The 21,026-nt window shown below is 40.8% G+C and overlaps 1 protein-coding gene across 1 annotated transcript in view; it reads left to right on the top strand.

Annotated features, from left to right (window-relative positions):
- LYPD6B (LY6/PLAUR domain containing 6B) overlaps positions 1-21,026 on the top strand; it is a 102,707-nt gene that overhangs the window by 37,142 nt on the left and 44,539 nt on the right. The window contains exon 4 of the mRNA XM_011943066.1: positions 6,830-6,901. The gene's annotated coding sequence lies outside the window, so the exon portion shown is untranslated. The remainder of the gene's footprint in view (positions 1-6,829; positions 6,902-21,026) is intronic.

Below are 21,026 nucleotides of genomic sequence, written 5' to 3'. Positions count from 1 at the left end.
CTGTGGATTATGGAATTGATTGGCATTGGGGAGCAACAAGGTGAGAGCCCTTGAAGATGACTCAAGAATTCATCCTGGCTCCTGACTAGGAGGATGGTGATTCTAATAATATGAAGAGAATGGGGAAGAAGATGGAGTTTTGTGGTAAAGATGATGTCTTCTCGTTTTGAATATTATAATGGATTTGTATCTCCTCTCCCCGCGGGACCCCCCCCCCCGCAAAAAAAAAATCCAAGTCCCAACCTCTGGTATGTTTGCAGATGTGATTAAGAATCTCAGGATGAGCTCATCCTGGATTGAGTATGGACCCTAGGTCCAATGAATGGTGTCCTTTTAAGAGAAATGAGGGGACACACAGACCCAAGGGGAAGGGCATGTGAAGAAAAGGCAGAGATTGGAGTTACGTAGCCAAAGCATGGCAACGATTGTTAGAACTACCAGAAACTAGGAGGAGAGAGGGCTGGAACACATCTTCCTCCGAGCCTCCAGAATGAACCAACCCTGCTAGCATCTTTGACTATGGCCTTCTGGCCCTTCAGAAATGTAAGAATCGATTTCTGTTGTTTTAAGCTACCATTTCTTTTTTTTTTTTTTTTTGTAATTTGTTATAGCAGACCTAGAAAACTGATTCAGATTATGTTCAGATTTAAACATAGAGCACAAGAATTTACCAACCAGCTCCATCCTAAACTTTGTTATTTTATGTGATCCACTGAAAAGACAGATATTCATTGAGAAGATCCTGTTGCTGATGTTAGCAACATTTGGTGATGTGGATGGGGTGGGGTGGGGAGAGTAGAGTGGTGGAGTGATGTTATTCAAAAATGAAGCAGGTATAGTAGATTTGCTTCTCTACAGGAAAAACTATTTCAAAAGCAAGAAGCAATCAGTAATTGAGCATTTATTGAGTTTCTATTTTGTGTCCAATGCTATATGCTAGGTACTGAAAGAGATACAAGATAATACGATTCCATATGGACTTCCCAAATACTCACAATCCAACAATTGAAACAAAACCATTTAGCAAAGCTAATACATAACCAGTTGGTAAGGGAAGTAAGGAATATTGAACTGCATATGGAAGCTTTGTTTCTTTTTTATTAATTGGATACTTGATTTTTTTAAAAAAATCTACCATCGAGTTTGAGATTCTGTTACAAAGTCACTCAGTGTCAAGGGTATGTTTCTTGATCCCTTAAAATAAAATTACCTCTTGGTTTGAGGCATGATGCATGCTGAATTACCACAAGAGCCCTGAAACTTGCAGGCTGAGAAATCATCCTTTTGCTTCTCACTTCCTTACTAGGAAAATGCTCTGCAGCCTGCAGAATCAGCAGCCGGCAGAAGCACAATCACCCTCTGGTCATGGGAACTGAATGCATTCATGGACTGTCTTATCTAAATGGTTTGACAGGTTCTCTATTCACCTGGCTAATTGCATCAGGCCCTCTCCTTTTCCTTCCACTGCTGCAACTTGGCAGGTGCAGTGTCAGTATTGCCCTGCGGCTGCAATGTGCCCTGGATGAGAACTCCCAGCCCATCACTGCAGCCTGGAGAGAACCAAGGGCCTTGTTTGCTGCCCCAGGGAGTGCTGGAGGGCATTACTTCTAATAACAAAGGAAATTTTGTATTCATTTGTGGATACTTCTTGGTAAAACTGCGCTCAGCTTGTATCGACTTTGTCCCGAGGCTGGGGAGCAAGACCAGGGAGTGTAATGGATCTAGGACATGAGGACAGGTAAAGGGATCCCTCATTCTACCACTGTCACTGTGACTTGCCTCCCAGCAGTCCATTTTATTTTATTCCCCCTCTGAATACACTGCAGTCTCCTTTGAGCCATAGGATTGGGAGTCGGACCTAATGCCCACCTATGCTATAGGTCAAACATTGTCTGTGGAGGCTGTAGAAATTAACTGTGGTGTTCTTGGCTCCCAGCACTGACAAAGGACGTCAATCACTTCTCCTGTGTAAACTCTTCCAGTGAAGGAAAAAGTGATTACTTATGAATCAAGCCTTGAGGCAACTGGGAGTCTTTTTGTTGCTGATAATGTCTTACTCTGGACTTGCTTCTGTAATGTGCAAGGATTTTTGCCCCTACTCTTCCTTTTCTTTTCAGAAAGAGAGGAAACTATGATTGATTAAGGCATCTGAGCCAGCCCTGGGTGTCAAGGTAAGAGAAGTGAGGATACGATTTTTGAAAACAGCATCCCAAAGATGCTGTTTGCAGTGGAACCTCTAGTCAGCACAGAGCATTTGAGAAGGGTGCAGAACGGTCCCATGCTATGGAGATCAGAGGGCATGGAGAAGGCAGTGGTCTCCTGTTTCTGAGTCGGGATCTTCACGATGTTTATGAGGTGTTCCTGTTTGTCACTTTCTTTGGATTTAGAGATTACCCTGCTTGGGGATAAGGGAATGAATGACAGTGAGGTCCTTGGGTAGGACACAGAGTGTCCCTGTGACCTTTCCAGACTTTTCCCTGGGAATCCTAGCAATCGGAGGGGAAAGAGAAAAGAAGGTATATTAGCTCAGGCTTCCACAACAAAGCACCACAGATGATGTGGCTTAAATAAGAGAAATTTATTTTCTCATACTTCTGGAAGCTGAAAGTTCAAAATCAAGGTGTCAAGTCAGCAAGGTTGGGTCTTTCTGAGGCCTGTCTCCACAGCCTGTGGCTGGTCTTCTCCCTCTGTCTTCATATTTTCTTCCATCAGTAGGTCTGTGTCTCTATTTCTATTGGACACCGATTGGATTAGATTAGGGCCCACTCATATGACCTCATTTTAAATTAATTACCTCTTAAAACTCTCCAAATACAGTCACATTCTGAGGTACTGGGGATTAGGACCTCAACATATTAATCTGGTGTGGTAGGGTCGGGGTACGCAATTCAGCCCACAACAGAAGGGAATTGTCGTTCTATAAGTTCAAGTTCAATTTCATAACTGATAAACATTGATTGCCTTATTGGGGTTCTTACCTTTGACAATTGGATTCAGGCCAATGGGACTTTTTTGGGAGGAGTAGGGGTGTGGTTGTACATCAAAAAGGCCTGAATTAACTTAATTACACTTGGAGGGTAGGAATGGTATTCACAGTTAAAAGTTTAGCACTTAAATTGTGCGTCTCATCTATCCAGAATACGTATTACTGATGTCCTGAGATGGGGTAAGTAATTACTTGGTACAGAGAGCTGAGTGCCTTTTTTATTCGGGGGCTCCTGATTAGGCTAACTTGAGATCTTTTGTATTAGCATCCTAGTTTCAGCCTGTTAGGGTCCAGCTTCTGCAGCCTGTGGGAATGTCTTCTGTTTTAGAGGCAAAGGACTGCTTACTTATATACTAAAAAGAACAATCTTAACGGTATTCATTTTGTCTTAAAAAAAAAAAAAACAAACCTGTTGCTCTAGAAGTCAGTCTTTAAAAACACACAGGAGGAATTCCAGACTTAATTCTCTATAATTTTCTACGACAGCTTTTGTTGTTTAAATGGCATGTTCCCAACTACCTGAACACAAAAGTAGTGAATGAACTTCAACTCAGCCAAGTGCTAACAATCTGGGATGACAGCAGATCCTCCCAGCTGAGAAGTTTATGCTGAACAAAGTGGCCTGAATCCTTTATGTCTATTGATTTTGTTTGCAGTTCCCTTGCCAGTGTGCAAAAATAGTTGTTTTTTGTCGAATTCCTCTGGACATCTTTTGATAACTCACACTGTGCCAGTTTTGTGAACTCAGGTGTGCATTGACATGCCTGCTTCATGCCATCCGCTCTTCTATACACATTGAAAGTGAAGACCAGCAGTAGAGCCTCTCTTCTTTTCTTTTAACTATTAGATTCTCTTGCTGAGAGCTGTGTTCTTCTGAGGACCCATGTTTGCAACTAGAAGGCTGGTTACCTTATTTGTATACCCTAGAAGTGAAAAACTTTTGGATGATATTTTACCTGCAGGGATAGAAACCAATGCTTCAGGTTACTGCAGTATCTGACTTCTTGACATCAGCTTTTTGACAGAAGCTCATTATCACTGGGTAGGGGGTCAGAAATGACACATTCTAAGCTTTAGGCGCATGGTATGAAGAGTTAGACATAGCAGGGGATATTGTAGTTTCGCTTCAGCTTTAAATATGAAGAACATTAATTAAGATTGGGGTGGGGAGATTTACCAAACCCTTAAGGAAGAAAAACTACTTAACAGACTTTTGTTTTCTTGCTGCTACTACTGATTCTGAAACTAGGATTTGTATGATTAACTGGTTTCTTGTGGAGTAGCTCTTCTACCTCTTATATGCAGTTCTTAAGAATATAGTTAATATTTTAAAAAGGCTTTTCATAATGTAAGTACTCTATAGTTACTTGGTGAATTAACTATATAAAAATTGATTCCAGGGTAAACAAAATGTGGTATATACTTACAATGGAATATTATTCAGCCCTGAAAAGGAATGATATTCTGATACATACTACCAGATGGATGAAAGTTGAAAACAGTGTGTTAAGTAAAATAAGCCAGACACAAGAAAGGACAAATATTGTATGATTCCATTTATATGATGTTCCTAAAATAGACAAACTAGAAGAGACAGAAGGTAGAATAGAGGTTACCAGGGGCTGGGGGTAGAGGAAACGGGGAATTAGTGTTTAATGGATACAAAGTTTCTGTTTGAGATGATGAAAAAGTTATAGGAATGGATAATGGTGATGGTTATACAACATTGTGAATGTACTGAATGCCACTGAATTAGACACTTTAAAAATGGCTAAAATGGTAAACTTTTTATTATGCTTGTTTTACCATAATAAAAAGTTTTAAAACATTGATTCCAATGCAGAAAGCATATTTTAGACTTATATGCATACAAACATACACGATTTAAACTTTGCATTCCTTAGACACGTATTACTTGAGCTTAAAAACCTGCCCGAGGGCAGTTTTTCTATGGATTTGCCACTAATCAGCAATAGAGAAAACTTCTCTAGGCTGTTGCCAGGACTGTAGTCTCAGACAGTTATAGCCCAATTCCTACCCAACTTTTTATTGGAAGAAATAATAACATTTATGGAAAATATCTCGAAGGATATGGAGTTCATTAGTATTTTCAGAAATTCTAACTTTTATCCCTGGATCAAGCCAGATAATCAGATTTTTATGTGTTTTTTTTCCTTGCCAGATCACTTTAGTGAGTTGTACTTTGGTGTCATATTTCATGTTGTGGGATGCAGTAAGAAGACATTACAGGAGACCCCCTAATGTATATACTTAGAGACATTGTTACTTAATTACTCTCCTCTTCCTCCCCAAATGTGGATGATAAAGGATCCTTTAAGAATTTGCCTGAGGTAGTGACATCTTGGAAGACATTTCTCAATGATACGAAGCTAACACTCTTGAGGAGTATGTGTATGGTGTTTTATATTTTGTTCAAGGTGACCATAGTGTGTCTATTTTCTTCTTTGCTTTGGCTACTAGCATGCTCAGAGCCTAATTTATGAACCACATCTAGTAATAATTTAGCACCTTACAACATACATTTCTGTGGACTTTTTCTCGTGTTCTTATAGCCTCTTTTTATGTTGTCTTCTCTACATAGTATATATGTTTTGTAAATGAACTCATTCTTTTTTGAAATTAGATGGCATACTAGTACTAATTAGGGTTCTTCAGAGAACCCTGACCAAGAGAGTCTGTGTGTGTGTGTGTAGAAAGAGAGAGAGAGTAGGGGCAAGGGGATTTATTTTAAGGAATTTTCTCATACAATTCTGGGGCTTGGCAAGTCTGAGATTTATACGGCAGGCTACCAGGTTGGAGATCCAAGGAAGAGTTACTGTTGCAATCTTGAGTCCAAAGAGAGGCTGGAGGCAAAATTTCTTCTTGGGAGTCCTCAGTCTTTTGAAGCCTCAACTGATCAAGTGAGGCCCACTCACATTATGAAAGATAATCTGCTTTATTCAAGATCAACTGATTTAAATGCTAATCACATCTAAAAAATATCTTCTTGGCAGCATGGACTGATGTCTGACCAAACAGAGGGGCACCATAGCCTTGCCAAGTTGATGCATAAAATTAACTATAACGGTAGCCAGGTGTGGTGGTACATGCCTGAAGTCCCAACTACTCAAGAGGCTAAGGTGGGAGGATCACTTGAGCCTAGGAATTTGAGGCTACAGTGAGCTGTGATCATACCATTGTATTCTAACCTGGGCCAGAGTGAGATCCCATCTCTTACCAAAAAAAGGTATAAATATATAATAGATTTTTCTTAAAATTGGGCATAAGTTTTGTCTTTTATATTTGCTCATTTGAATGCATATAGGGAAACATTCCAGTTCCCTCCCACCTCCTCATCTGGGTTCAAGACTCATGTTGTCATTATTTCATCAGCTGGTAGGGTTGTCTTCCAAACCAGGTTAAATGGCACAGAGTCTTCATTGTGGATATGTTGAATGTGTGAATGCTACAGCCTGCCAAATACCCTGATATATGCCGGTGTTATAGAAAGTTCTGCCAGCTCTTTGGTAAACAGCCATTTTTGTGGAGGGATGTGATGAGGTGTATGATTTCACCAATTATTACCATTCTTAATTAGATGGGGCCCAGGTGTGTGTTAATAAAACACTAGCTCACACTCTCTGTAATGTTAACGGCCCCACCTTGACTTGATTACAGGGATTTCATGCATTTGATATTGTTCAATTGACTGTATTGCTGTTCTATTCTGAAACGTCTCCAAACATCCAGAAACCTGCCTTGTGTTAGAAAACATTCCAGTTGTTCAAGAACGTTACTCATCGTCAGCAGTGGCTCTTACCTTATCTTTTTTATCTCTGGTAGGCTGATTACTCTGAGTGCAAACCTTTTCACTGTACCAGAGAGGAGCCTGACAACCGCGTTCTCTTTCTCAAGGTAAGAATGGCAGCTGTTACAACAGCCCTCGGCTTTTCATTTGGGAGCTCTGGTTAGGTTGTTGGGAATGGACTCCTGAAAGTCCTGGGATCGTGTCTTTTTCCCATCTCCTTGGCAGTTTGCCCGGTTTCCCATTCTAAGCCCTCACTGCTCACTGTGATCCTGCGGTTTGGAAGCCTGGCTTGAGCTTAAGTTACAATTCTGATGAACGAAAAAGGGAGTCCCCATGCTCAGCGAATGGTTAGTAGATCAAAGACTTCTCTGCTTACCACAGAAGCTAATTTGGTCAATTGAAAGAGAACTTCCTCTGAGTAATCTTCTCAGTGGTGGATAGGGGGTGCGTCGGGAATGTGGAGCAGTGTTCAAAAGTGTCTGCATTAAATGAAATACATTGCTGAATACACTTAGAACACATGTACACTAATTATTGAGCATTTGTAGTTATAGGACCTTTACATGTTAAGCCTTAGAAAATATTTACTGATCTAAAACAGGACGAGAGTGTTACCCCAACAAAGAAGAGAGACAGGATAGATGGACGTGGGCACGTTGAAAGTTATGTGTTTAATTGATGATTGCTTTTTACTTGATGCATTTTGCCTTTTGGTTTTAGATGTGGTGCTTACTGCACAGGCTGACCAGGTTAGTGTGTCAGGCCTGACTCCATTTTTTTAGGTGAAGACATCAAATCAGAGGTCTGGTTTTTCTGAGGGCAGGTGGCAAATGCCAAGGAATGCCTGTGTGAGGCTTCGGGGACTGGGCCTGGTTGTCTCAGTGGTCTTCTTGGCTATCAAGACTATCAACTACAAGCCAAGAGGCCTTCTGCCTGTCAGACAGGCCTCCCACTTTGCATCTGATGGCTGGAAGAGAGGGAGGAAACATGCAAAGGAAATCGTCTAAGATTATGTGCTGATCTGGCCAGGGCCATGTTTATGTTCCTGTTTCTTGCCTAAAGAGCAGATTGAATTGTTAGCCCCTGTGTTTGTTAATTATAATTATATGTTTCAAGTACAAAGCAGCATTCTGTAAAATATCTACTAAGATGCCTTTCTAAATGGATAACATTTTATGACCCTAATAAGGTCCAAGCTAACAAGCAGGAATTTGTATATTATCATCACTCTTTTCCCCAGGGCATATTGGGTGGTATGTGAGCTGTAACTTCAGCTTAAGAATCTGCTAGTAAGAAATCCAAAGGACATGATGATCAGAGGAATGACGGTCTAGTCATAAGACATATGGGAACATTGGGTCATTTTCCAAAGCAAGGAAACGTAATTCATTGTTAGTTACAGTGTTAAACAGTGTCAGGATCATCATCATCATCATCACCACTGTGGTGATAAGATGTAACTCTATTATTAACCATCTCTATCACCACCATCACTACAGGTAACATTTATTCATTCTTACTGTCTACCAGGCAACACCCTAAGCATTTTGTACGCATTCTGTCACTCAATCTGCACAGCACTCCTGTAAGGAAGGGTCTATTAATATCCACCTTTTACAGTTGAGGAAACTGAGGCTTACCTAAGAGATTAGTAAGTTGCCCAAAGTTAGACAATCAACCCAAAAAGTGGCAGAACTGGGATGTAAGCAATTAAACAGCACCGAATGGGGCCAACCAACACGGAGTATTTACGACTGGGCTTTACTCGATGTCCACACTCGCCCCTGCTCACATTCCCTTTTGCCCTGACCACCACCTACTATTGACACTCTAGCTATCTCTTCTGCATGAAGGTAGCCAACAAATTCAAGAGAATTTTAGTAGTTCAAGATCGTTAAAGCATATTTGGCCTATGGAGAACAGCAGAAAGAATTAAGAGTAAAAATCACTCAATTTTAAAAGGTGCCACTTGTAGTCATGAACACTTTAGTGCATTTTGCTGCTGTTTTCCCCTTTGTATTGACTTTCTTCACATAGTCTCTATGTACTTAAGTTTTGAACTTTAAATGTAACACAAGTCGTTTCTTGTGCTTTTGCCTATTTTAATGGCTGCTGAGTACTCTATTAAATGTGTGTGGTTAGAGAGCCTTAAGTCTACACCACAGGAAGTTATATCCTTGACTTGCTCCTACATGATAAGTGTGGAGCTTCTGCTCACCATATATGATAGCTAATTTCTGTTTTCTGGGCAACTGGGTTGGAATTGTGGGGTGCCTGTATCCCCTCACATTGTAAATACCTTGCGTCTTGAGAGGGGTCTCTGTGGGGTGGGGCAGGAGTCCTGCTTGCCTGGAGCCCAGATTCAGCTCTGTGCCAAAGCTAGCTACAAGTTCTTGGGTAAGTTACTTTATTTTATGGCATCTTCATCTGTGAACATCTCATCAGCTCTGTGATTCCACACAGTCAGGAGTTTTCTGAACTCTCTTGATTCATAACCTGAGGAGTTTCAATAGATGCAGCAATTTTGGTTGGGCTGAGTGGAGTTACTCTGAGATGCTTTAAGCAGGGAATTTTGTTTTTCAAGATGATCAGACCTGTAAGCTCTTGGAAGGAGAGATGTCTTACTTTTATATAATTCTTACCATTCTCGCTTCTGCACCCTCAACAAACATTTTCCTCCATGCTGACATACCCACAAAATAGCGCAAGGTATGAAATCAACAAACAGATGAATAAACAAGTAATGCACAGACAAAGTCTACCGGGCTTGTGTAAGAACCTTTAGCACCATGGCTGTCCAGCTTATCAAATAATTGAGTAAAATTGTTTTCATTTCAATGTGGTAGCTTTGTTTATAACAAATGGAGACTTAAGCTTCCAGAGCCTCTCATCACATATTTCAGAGTAATTTCCCTATAAACTTGGGTGTCAGTTCTTCCCTCATGTTACAGGTGAGGGAACATTGATTTATGGAACTTGCTATTTTTACCCCTGTGCCCTGGAGTGAAGTAACCTTTTGCTTAGGTCACAGTAAAATCAAAGCTTAGAATGTAATCATTCTCTTGTGTTGGAAAGGGAAGACTTTCACTCTAACCTGTGGGGTCGACAACTGGGTCTATGAAATAAACTGACAACAGGCAGATTACCAGGAGAAAAGGTATGCAGATTTATTATATGCATGAGTGCATCATAGGGAAAAAAACGTCAATATCCAAAGATACAGTCAGATTTAGGAGCTCATATATTCTCTTTGCAGGAGAGAGGGGAGGAGGGATGTAGGCAACTAAGGGAAGAGTAAATGATTTTTTGGGAAGATGAATAGGCCCTCAGAAGAATAGATGGGAGATATGGTAGTTTGTGACAGAATTTGTCTGGGTGGGGTGTGTGTTCTAGTCTCCTGACCTGTGATAAGAGTTAATCTCCCCTGGTTGATGAAACTTCTGTAGAGGGAATTGATGACAACCTAGTTTCTTTTAGAGTGTCTGTCTGTCTTTAGGCAGATAAGGGGAGCTCAGAGAAAGCCTCTCTCTGCATTTGCTGTTTTTCAAATGCCTTCAGCTCAAAATAATCATACTAATACAGCCTGTTTTGGAGTGGCATATCCTGAAGTCCTTCACTTGTTTTGACCAGTAGAATAAAATGAAGGCATTCAGGGCTTCCTGCATTCTTGGAGCCGCATATCTGGACCACGGAAATGACACAATTAGTTCTGACTGGCTCCCCTGATTCTCCCTTGGTGATGCTGACCTTGAATTTTCTGACTCATGCCACGAAGGTATCTACCCACACTGTTGTGCCATATCCAAGACGCGGGAATAACACTGCTTCTAAGGAAGCCAAATTCAGGCATTTCTGGCTTTGTATTCTTTTGCAGACTAAAAGGAACAAACAAAATCCTGTATTCCCACGATATCCCTCTACAAGGATCTAACTTGGCACCCTACCTTGGTGCTGAAAGCTTGCCTCCATCTTCCCAAATTTGATCACTAATTGGTCTTAGCTTTTTCCAAGTGAATGTGCTGCCTCACTGGCCCTAGGTCAGTGAGATAAGAGCTTGGAAGCACCATGTGATGGTTGGTAAACCTGCTGGCAAATAACCAAGTGACCTGGTTTTGTGTGTGTGTGTTTGAAATGCTATTGATAATAAAGCCTTATTTGTATCAGTGAGGGCTCTGCATCAATTATTTATTGCATAACAAACCACCTCAAACATAGTGGCTTAAAACAACAACTGTTTAATTTGTTCATGATTCTGTGGGTCAGCAATTTGGGCACTTTTACTAACATTTCCATTTGGGTTCAGCTGGGTGGTTCTTCTGTTAGTTTCACCTGGGGTCACTCATACCCCTGTGCTCACCTGGTACCTGGGAGCTAGGTGATCAAGGGGATCTCAGCTGGGATGACTCATTTCTGCCACATCGTCTCCAATAGGCTAGCTCAGCCTCCTTCACATGACAGACTTTCTGGCGAGAGGACAAGAGCAAAAACTGTAAGTTAAACTCAGAAATTACATAGCCTCTCTTCTGCCACATTCTGTTGGTCAAAGAAAGCTACAGGGCCAGCCCAGATTCAAGGGGAGGGGATTGGAAATAGACTCCACCTCTAACTTGGAGTAGCTGCAAAGAATTCATGGCCATTTTAAATTTATTGCAGACTCTTAACTTTGTTATAAAAGCAATCTGAAATTACTTTATTTTAAAATTATTTTATTTTGTCTTTTAAAAATCCTGGAATAGGGATGGTCTTGTCAGCCCATCTGAGAGAAGTCTGGAAAGTGGAGGTCTTCGGTAATGTACCTAAGAATATAATAAAGTTAATAACAACACAAGCAGGCACTAATATTGTTTTTACTGTATGCCCAGCACTATTTGAAGTCCTTTACATATCATAACTCATTTGGTCATTACAAAATCTTACGAATAGGTATGATTTTTATCCCTAACTTATAGGTGAGGAAACTGAGGCACAGAGAGGTTAAGTAACTTCCCTCAAAGTCATGCAGCTAAGTGGTAGACCTGGGATTCCACCTCAGGAGGTCAGGCTTCAGAGTCTGCATGTTAACCTAATGCTTCTTGAGTTAATGGAAATTACATCTTCCTGACTCTTAGCAGAGTTCTTTCTTGGACTGTGTGGTTTTTCTAGAGACAGGGGGATTGGCTATTTAGAGATGGTTGCTAGGCCTTTCTGGGTACACCCAAGTGACCAAAAATGGTTATGTCACATTTTAGGAGACCCTAATTAGATGTAATAAAGGCACTCATTATCCCATGGAACACAGAGTAATTCTCCTGAGCCCAACGGTATTTCCTGGGGATAGGGGTGGGGGTAGAGGGTTCTTATTCTTCTCTTTGGTTGACAGGCATTTGAAGAATGAGGATATTTAATAACGCCCTCTATAACATTTCAGATAGCCTCTTATTTTTTGGCTTCAAGTAATCCGAAAGAGCCCCAAAGAAAAGAATGTTGTGTTTGTTTAGCTTTTTGTTTAAGGACTATCCCAAGGAAAGGGTGGGTTGATAGCCTTTTTAATTTACGGTTTGTTGAACTAAATTCAGTCCAGTGTCCAGGTAGAACAGGTAGTTTATCTAAGAAAAATGACAAATTTTGCTGACATTTTTGAGGTCATCCTTGCAGCCATGAATAAAGTGGCTCATAGTACCAACATGAGTTACAATGAGAAGTTACTTAACCTCTCTGTGCCTCAGTTTTCTCATCTATAAATTAGGGACCCTTTCTGTTTGAGGGTCATAGAACACATTTAGGAGCCAGAACTACACTTTGCGTCTCCAGGATGGCCGTATCTCACTCTCCATTTAACTCTGGAGTGAGGGACAGACTGCCAATCTAAGACTTAAGGGAAGTCGCTCTGGCTGTCTAGCATCTTATCTCCCTTAAATCCCGTACTTGTCTCTTGACTCTACAACTGGCCTCCTCCTGACACCCTCATCGTCTTATGTGGGCTCAGGTTGGCATCAATGCCTGTTCCATTGCTACCGAGAGTGTTTGCTACAACTTTGCACTTGTGAGAACTTGCATGTTCACCCTAATGTGAACTCCAGCTAGAATCTGACCTGGAAAATGGGCAATCTGGACATGCATGGCCCCACCAGAGAGGAGAGATCACAGGTTGGGGACTAGGGAGACCCAGGCTGCAGACTGCCCCACCCCTCCCATCATTGCTCACCTTCCCACACTAAAAACTCCTGAGAAGGACAGCTTTCTTGCTTGTCAACCATGACATCCTAGGGATATTTTCCCCATACCAGTGGAAACTCTGTTACCTTCATAATCTTTTCCTTCAACTAATCTTGAAGAGTTTACAACCTTCTCCTGCATCAAGTAATTTTTTTTTTTCTCTTGTGGATGCTCACTTTCCTCTTTTCTTATTCAAACCAGCTGGGACAGTTTATCCCCTAGCGTAGAAATGAGAACCTGTCAGGCAGGTCTCTGCAGTAGAGATTGGGATGGTTCTCTCTCCAAACAGTGTTTTACTGTTGGCTGCTGCAGCTGAATAGCTCAGCCTGCCATTATGACAGAATGGCCCAGAACAGACCACAGGCAGGAAGCGTCTTTTGTTTCAGAGGGCTTTGGAGCTGTTTTTACCCTGTCATAAACTTAATTGCTTTCTGTGATATATCTGGCAAACCTACCAGTGTCCTTTTTGCTGCCTCCTGCTTGGTCAATCAGGACTACCAAAGCCTGCAGCTTTGCTTTTCAGGAGGTTTGCTTGATTAACATGAGTTTGCCTTTGGCTTTTGCTAACATTGCCTATTTTGGGGCACTAGTGGTGCCCAGGAGAAGGATGTGAGCGTGGTATGTGTATGGTGAGGTATAGATGAGAGACAGCTGGGTCTTCTGGGACAGTGGGGGAGCAGGCATGATTTAGTGGGCTCAGAAAATTGTGGTTTACCACAGGGTCCTCACATGCATGAGTAAGTCATCGTGCTTCCTGAAAGGGAGGTTTTATTCACCTTGTCCCCATAGAGGATGTTTCAGATCTGGCAATTCCTTTAAATCACTGCAATTTTGACTTACCCTAGGATTTCTGGGTTTAATTGCTCCCCTTTCTTGTTGGTTTTATGACCAGTGTTGCAGGAATGACAATACTTGAAACTCTGTGGGAGCCCCTTCTTTTGATTTTTTTTCTTTGCAGTGATGATGATTGCTTAACAATAATAAACATAGAAAGAGGTTTTTTTATGTTTGTTTTTTGTTTTTTTAAAAATGAACTTTGGGCCAGGTGTGGTGGGTCATGCCTGTAATCTTTGGGAGGCCTAGGCAGGTGGGTCACTTGAGGTCAGGAGTTCAAGACCAGCGTGGCAAACATGGCGAAACCCCATCTCTACAAAAAAATACAAAAATTAGTCAGGTGCAGGGGCATTTGCCTGTAGTCTCAGCTACTCAGGAGGCTGAGGAAGGAGAGTCGCTTGAACCGGGGAGGCGGAGTTTGCAGTGAGCCAAGAGATCGCACCACTGCACTGTAGCCTGGACAACAGAGTGAGACTCTGTCTCAAAAAAGAAAAAAAAAAAGAACCTTGCTCTAGGCTGACTCTTGGCGAGGAAGACGAGCTGGGGATGGTGCTTTGAATGGCTAAAGGCATCTTTACACATTTGCACATGCACCCATCAGATTCCAGTCCACAGCAGCAGCCACTTTAGCAACGTTCTCATAATCCTCAGTGGCACCTTCTTTAAAGCTTGTTATCAACAATCCAACCAAAGCATTGCATTCCAAATTTAACCTTAAGCTGCCCTTGAAATTTTATCCTCAGGAAGTCTTTCTAGAATGGAGATGAAAACCTCTTCTGTGTCTCAACATGGCAAGCCCATGCATGATTTCCCTGTTCTCACCATAGTCATTTCCATATTTAAACTGTGAATATTGAGTTCTGTCTGCTATCAGCTGTGTCTCCCCATGCCTGGTCTCTGAATGTAGGTCCTTGCTAGAAGAAAAAGAGTAAAGGTTGTTACTCCTAGATGGCAGATCTGTGCAACTGCCAGATAGACGATGAATGAATGTGTTTGGACAATAATGTAACCTGCAGCACACACTCTGATCATAGGGGCCTAACTTCTCTTTTGCATTAAGCCTCAGGTATGCTTTGATGAAGCGGGTGGTCAAGTCTTTTTAGGTTTACTTTGGGGCCTTAGCAGGGTACCCAAACAGATTGTTGCCAAAATCACACATGGTATGAGCCTATTTAGGTATTATCTAACAAAACTCTCATGGGCAACAATTATGTAGACAGTTACTTGTCATCTATTAAATCAGTGTATTTCCTATAGGTTCTTAAATAGTGCTTCATTTGTAATTAAACTGTATTTTAACATATCCCCTCAAAGAGGGTAAATTAGAGTAATGCAGTGTGGAAATGGTAAGGAGATTCAAATTAATTAGGAAATGATTAATTCAGATTAATTAGGAAATACCCTAATTCATTCATGGACCTGCTCTTGGGGGTCTAGGTGAGAGACCCAGCTGTCTCTCACCTGTCCATCTTCAACACACACATCACACTCATGTCCTTCTCCTGGGCACCACTGATTCCCCAAAACAGGCAATGTTAGCAAAAATCAAAGGCAAACTCATGTTAATTAACCAAACCTACTAAAAAGCAAAGCTAGCAGGCATTGGTAGTCCTGATTGACCAAACAGGAGGAAGTGGTACTCTGAAAGTCTGATTGGAGCATGACCTTGAAGGGGATAAGGTTCTCAATTGTCAAGTCTTTAAACTGGACTGCCATTTTAGAGGCTTTTACTGTTCCTTGTCAACATGTGTGTTTGGCTTGTTTCAAAAAGACATTGCATTAGTTGTATACAAGGGATTCCTAAAATAACCAAGGGAGTGACCTAAGAGAGACAACCAGCTAGTGTTCCCATAGGATTTCTCTCCTGAAACTGAAGTTACACATCTCTTCTCTTCCATTTTTCACCTATCTTCAGTCGATCCCTGTTATCACCAGAGGCCAAATAGATAGTTCTGGGGATTGTTTTCCTTGAGTTGTGAGCTGAAATGCAGACTTTAAATACAGGGTTTTAAGATGTTAGGGAGGAAAGCGACATTGATTTATTTGTTCTGTTCCCTGCCAGCCTGAGAAACCTGTCCCGTCAGGTAATGAACAACTGTTCTTATCCTAACTAGCAACTTCAAGAGAATGATTACTCATCCCATCATTACCACTCCCCCTGAGTCATCCAGGCTGGTGCATTTTGGTTTCCACTGAATAAAAATCTCCAGGCAATGGGAGTCTAGGGCCATGGTTTCTATTTAGTAATGTGAATTATATAAATGTGCCTTGGACATGCAAGCTGTGGCTCCTTCTAAAAAGATATTTCATAGGCCCAGGTCTTCAGCCATGTCTCTATTTGAGAAATTGTATTGGTCAGTATTGCCAAAAGTGGACATCTTAATGGTCAGTACAGAGTGATTATATGAGTGACCAGATGATACAGCTAGTCTGGTTGGTCACAAGGGCAAAGATACAGCTATGAAAATGGATAGCTATTTGCCTATACCTCTTGCTTGTGATTTCATAGTCGTGTTGCATGTTAGCAACTCAGTATTCATGAGGGATTTTAGTAAACCTTTTTTCAGGCCTTGTTCTTGTGACAGTGCTGAGAGGGCATTCACACTTGACATGTGCCATCATAGATGAGGAGTATTGAAAGGCAGCTGGAGTCATTTCCATTTTACAAATACCATCTGTCTTCTATCATATCACTGTTCTCTGTTCTATTCTTAGGTCCTGTTGTGCCTGATTTGGGAGACAAATGTGAGACTGCATTGTCCTGGATTGAATTTGGTTGTATGGGTAGTTACAGAAATCATATTGATAGCCATGTGTGTTCAGTTCATTTCAAGGTTCACTTTATTTCAAAAGTCTTAATATTTATATTTATTACAGATCTAGAGACACATAGCTTTGAGTAGGGGCTGTATTTTGAAACATCATGGTTTATGGGAGAACCTGGCATGTAGAAAATCAAAAGAAAATACTCAAGGCAGAGTGCTGAATATAAGTTTGTGGGTTAATAGAAAATCCTACCTTTTTTCTACAAATTCTCAACTAATCCTTCCCAGGTTTAAATAAAACCAACAGTCACTGTTATAAGAGCTATCCTATCACCTTTCTCTGTCTTCAGGCACTTGAGATACATCATTAAACAACATCAGAATTAATCCAAGGCCCTTTAGACTTTAGACAGAGCTCCTTGGGGCAGGAACCTTGTCTTCTTCATCTTGAATCCCGAGAACTAAGAAAAATAAATGTTTTATAAGCAGGCATATATGAAATAATTAGTAGCTGTGAAAATAAAACAAATGGTGATCCTGAAGCCCTGGCAGTTTGCCAGCATGTCCTGTTGGATCAGTGTGAGATAGGACCTGGTTGCAGGTGGGAGCAGCCACTCTGGCACTCTCGGATAAGGCCTGAATGGAAAGGCAATAATGTGTGCCCAGGAGCGGATTGACTTTACCATTGCCTGTGATTCCTGTGTTGAAATAGGAAGTCTCAGCCCAGGCAAATGCTAAGGAAACAACACCAAGTCTTTTATTACTCTCCACAGCATTTATAACCAAGTCCTATTCTATGCCCTTGTCCTTGAGGCATTCTGACAGTCATTTTAATGATTTATTTTCTTTTTCATAATCAAAAAACAAATAAAATATTTTATTACCTTTTGGGTAAACTTGATGTCTTTCTCCTCATTTCATCACTTTCTGGGTCTACAAAATTCCCCTTCCCTTTCAGTGTTTATAACTCAAGGATAGGAATTCTGTTTTTCTCATTCCTTATGTGAGAGCTTTTTTTTGAAGTCTGATTTTTTTTTTTTTTGATCCTGTATCCCCAGCCTATTTTCTTGTTGTTACCTTATATCTGTGAGTGGGATGGGTGGAGAGGAAAGGAGTATATGGAAAGGAGGACTCAAGAAATGCCACGTGTTTACAATAACATATGGATGGCAGAGAAAAGTTTTGAATAAGAAAAATATTTTCTCAATGCTCTTCTCCACTATTTAAAGATGTAAGAACATTGGCACTATGCTGCTGAAGATGTGTTGGTTTAGGGAGAAAACACTCTACTACTGAAATTTGCTCTGTGGTTTCTTTCCCAGAATCTACAATAAAAACTGGTGATCTATGTGAGAGCCCAAGGCATTGTGATTCCCCTCCATCCTGAATTGCATGTCTTCAATTCAAGCAGCCTGCTTTATGGCTCCCAGGCCCCTGGTTTCTACCCTCTGCCCTTTTGGCTCATTTCCTCCTCAATTTCCATATGCTTCTGTATTAGTTTGTTCGCATGCTGCTAACAAAGATATACTGAGACTGGGTAATTTATGAAGGAAAGAGGTTTAATTGACTTATAGTTCAGCATGGCTGGGGAGGCCTCAGAAAACTTACAATCATGGCAGAAGGGGAAGCAAACATGTCCTTCTTCACGTGGCGGCAGGAAGCAAAAGAGGGAGAAGCCCCTTATAAAATTGTTAGACCTTGTGAGAATTCATTCAGTATCACAAGAATAGCAGCATGGGGATAGCCACCCCAATGATTCAGTTACCTTCTACTGGGTCTCTCCCATGTCGTGAGGATTATGGAAACTACAATTCAAGATGAAATTTGGGTGGGGATACAGCCAAACCATATCACCCTCCTTCCATTAAGGTATCAGCAGCAGGATCTTCTCCTTCAGACCAGTCATCATGGGCTTCAAAACCTACCTGACCACATGCGTGGATTTGTAAGGGCAAAGCTCTTCTTGGAGAGGTGATTTCAGGTCAGAGTTGATACAGCATGTGATTGTGCCTTGTTCAGTGGTCCAACCAGGACATCTGTTCTGTGAACCTCCTAATCAGAACTGGATGTAATATTCCAGTGGTGATCACACTCATCATGAAGGTCTGGGATGCCTAGATAGCTAGTAAAACATTATTTCTGGGTGTGTCTGTGAGGATGTTTCTAGAAGAGAAGAGCTAAACTTTAATTGGTAGATGGCCCTCCTCTATGTAGATGGGTACTGTCTAATCCATTAAGGGCCTGAACAGAACGAAAAGGCAGAGGAGGATTGAATTATCTCTCTCTGCCTGACTGCTTGAGCTGAGACATGGATCTTCTGCCTTCAGTGCTCCTGGTTCTCAGGCCTTCAGACTCTGACTGGAATCAGCACCATTAGATCCCAGCTCTCCAGGCTCCAAACTATACCACCAGCTTTCCTGGGTTTCCAGTTTGCAGATGGGGCTTTTTGGCCTTTCTAATATCATGAACCGGTATCTTTTAAAATATATATATATATATTCTATGGGTTGAATTTCTCTGGAAAACCCTAATACAATTGTGAAGAAGAATTTTGTTTGATTCAGGATGAGGTTCCATTGTGCATTAGTTTCTTTAAGCAGCAGTACTATTACTGTGTTTTTTTTTTTTTAAAGACATGGTGTTTGTAATTACTTATAATTCATATAGATTAATTGCTAACTAGCAAGGTCTTGGTTACTCTTTGCCTGTGCTGTTGATTATTTGAACCATAAGTTTATCTTTAACATCTTGTTGATTTCAGCTTGATGCTTTAGTCTGTCAGGCCTTTTTTTTTTTGCATCTTGATTCTGCTATGAAACATAGTACCTGCTATTCCTGGCTTTGTGCCATCCGTAAGTTTGATAAAATGTCTTATCTTTATTCAAGTAATTGATAAAAATGTTAACTACAATAAATGACAGAGTTCCACAGGATACTATTAACACATTAGTGTTGAGACTCATCTATTAAAAAAAATTATTTGGCAGCTCATAATTTGCTATCATTTCCCTAAGGATAGAATATTCTATTTATTGCTTTGCCAAAATCTAGGTTGTGTATGGAATTCTACTGATGTAATATCTTGTAACCATGTCACAAAAGAAGGGAGATTTGTTCGGCTTGACTTTACATTATGATACACATTCTGGACCTAACTAATCACTTCCTTTTTTTTCTGTTTGCTTACAAACCAGCTACTTATCTGCACATTAATCTGCACCTTTATTTATTGATTCAGAGATTTGTTTATTTGTGAATGTTCAGTGTCATGTCTAGTACTCAATTTACAAGACATGGTTCCTGCTTTCAAAAACCTTATAGGCTCATTCTGTGAAGAATGTCAATGGTAGTTTAATGGGAATAGCATTGAATCTATAAATTGCTTTGGGCAGTATGGCCATTTTCACGATATTCATGCCTCCTACCCATGACCGTGGAATGTTTTTCCATTTGTTTGTGTCGTCTCTGATTTCTTTGAGCAGTGGTTTATAGTTCTCCTTGAAGAGGTCCTTCACTTCCATTATTAGCTGTATTCCTAGATATTTTATTCTTGTTGTAGCAATTGTGAACGGGAGTTCATTCATGATTTGTCTCTCAGCTTGGTGTAAAGGAATGCTTCTAATTTGCACATTGATTTTGTATCCTGAGAATTTGCTGAAGTTGCTTATCAGCTTAAGAAGCTTTTGGGCTGAGACAATGTTTTCTAGAAAAAGCATCATGTCATCTGCCAACAAAGATAGTTTGACGTCCTCCCTTCCTATTTGAATACACTTTATTTCTTTCTCTTGCCCGATTGCCCTGGCCAGAGCTTCCAATACTATGTTAAATAGGAGTGGTGAGAGAGGGCATCCTTGTCTTGTGCTAGTTTTCAAGGAGAATGCTTTCAGCTTTTGCCCATTCAGTATGATATTGGCTGTGGGTTTGTCATATACGGCTCTTATTATTTTGAGGTAAGGTCCTTTAATGCCTAGTTTATTGAGAGTTTTTAACATGAAGGATGTTGAATTTTATCAAAGGCCTTTTCTGCATCTATTGAGATAACCACGTGGTTTTTGTCTTTAGTTCTGTTTATGTGATGAATCGCATTAGTTGATTTGTGTATATTGAACCAACCTTGCATCCTAGGGATGAAGCCTATGAGTTCGTGGTGGATTAGCTTTTTGATGTGCTGCTGGATTCCTGTCGGAGGTTGGGGGGGTGGGAGGAGGGAGAGAATCGGAAGAATATGGATACTGGGCTTAATACCTGTATGAATGGATGATCTGTGCTGCAGACTGCCACGGCACACGTCTACCTGTATAACAAATCTGCACATGCTGCACATGTACCCCTGAACCTAGAATAAGAGTTGGAAATAAAAAAATAAAGTTTATAGTGTAGTGAAGGAAAGAGATATATAATTATAATACTCTGTGCATAATCTCTTTCATCTCTCTCT

Source organism: Colobus angolensis, unplaced genomic scaffold (genome assembly GCF_000951035.1).
Source record: "Colobus angolensis palliatus isolate OR3802 unplaced genomic scaffold, Cang.pa_1.0 Scaffold215, whole genome shotgun sequence".
NCBI lineage: Eukaryota > Metazoa > Chordata > Mammalia > Primates > Cercopithecidae > Colobus > Colobus angolensis.
Note: the sequence above shows the minus strand (reverse complement) of the source record. Positions and strands in the feature narration are given on the sequence as shown.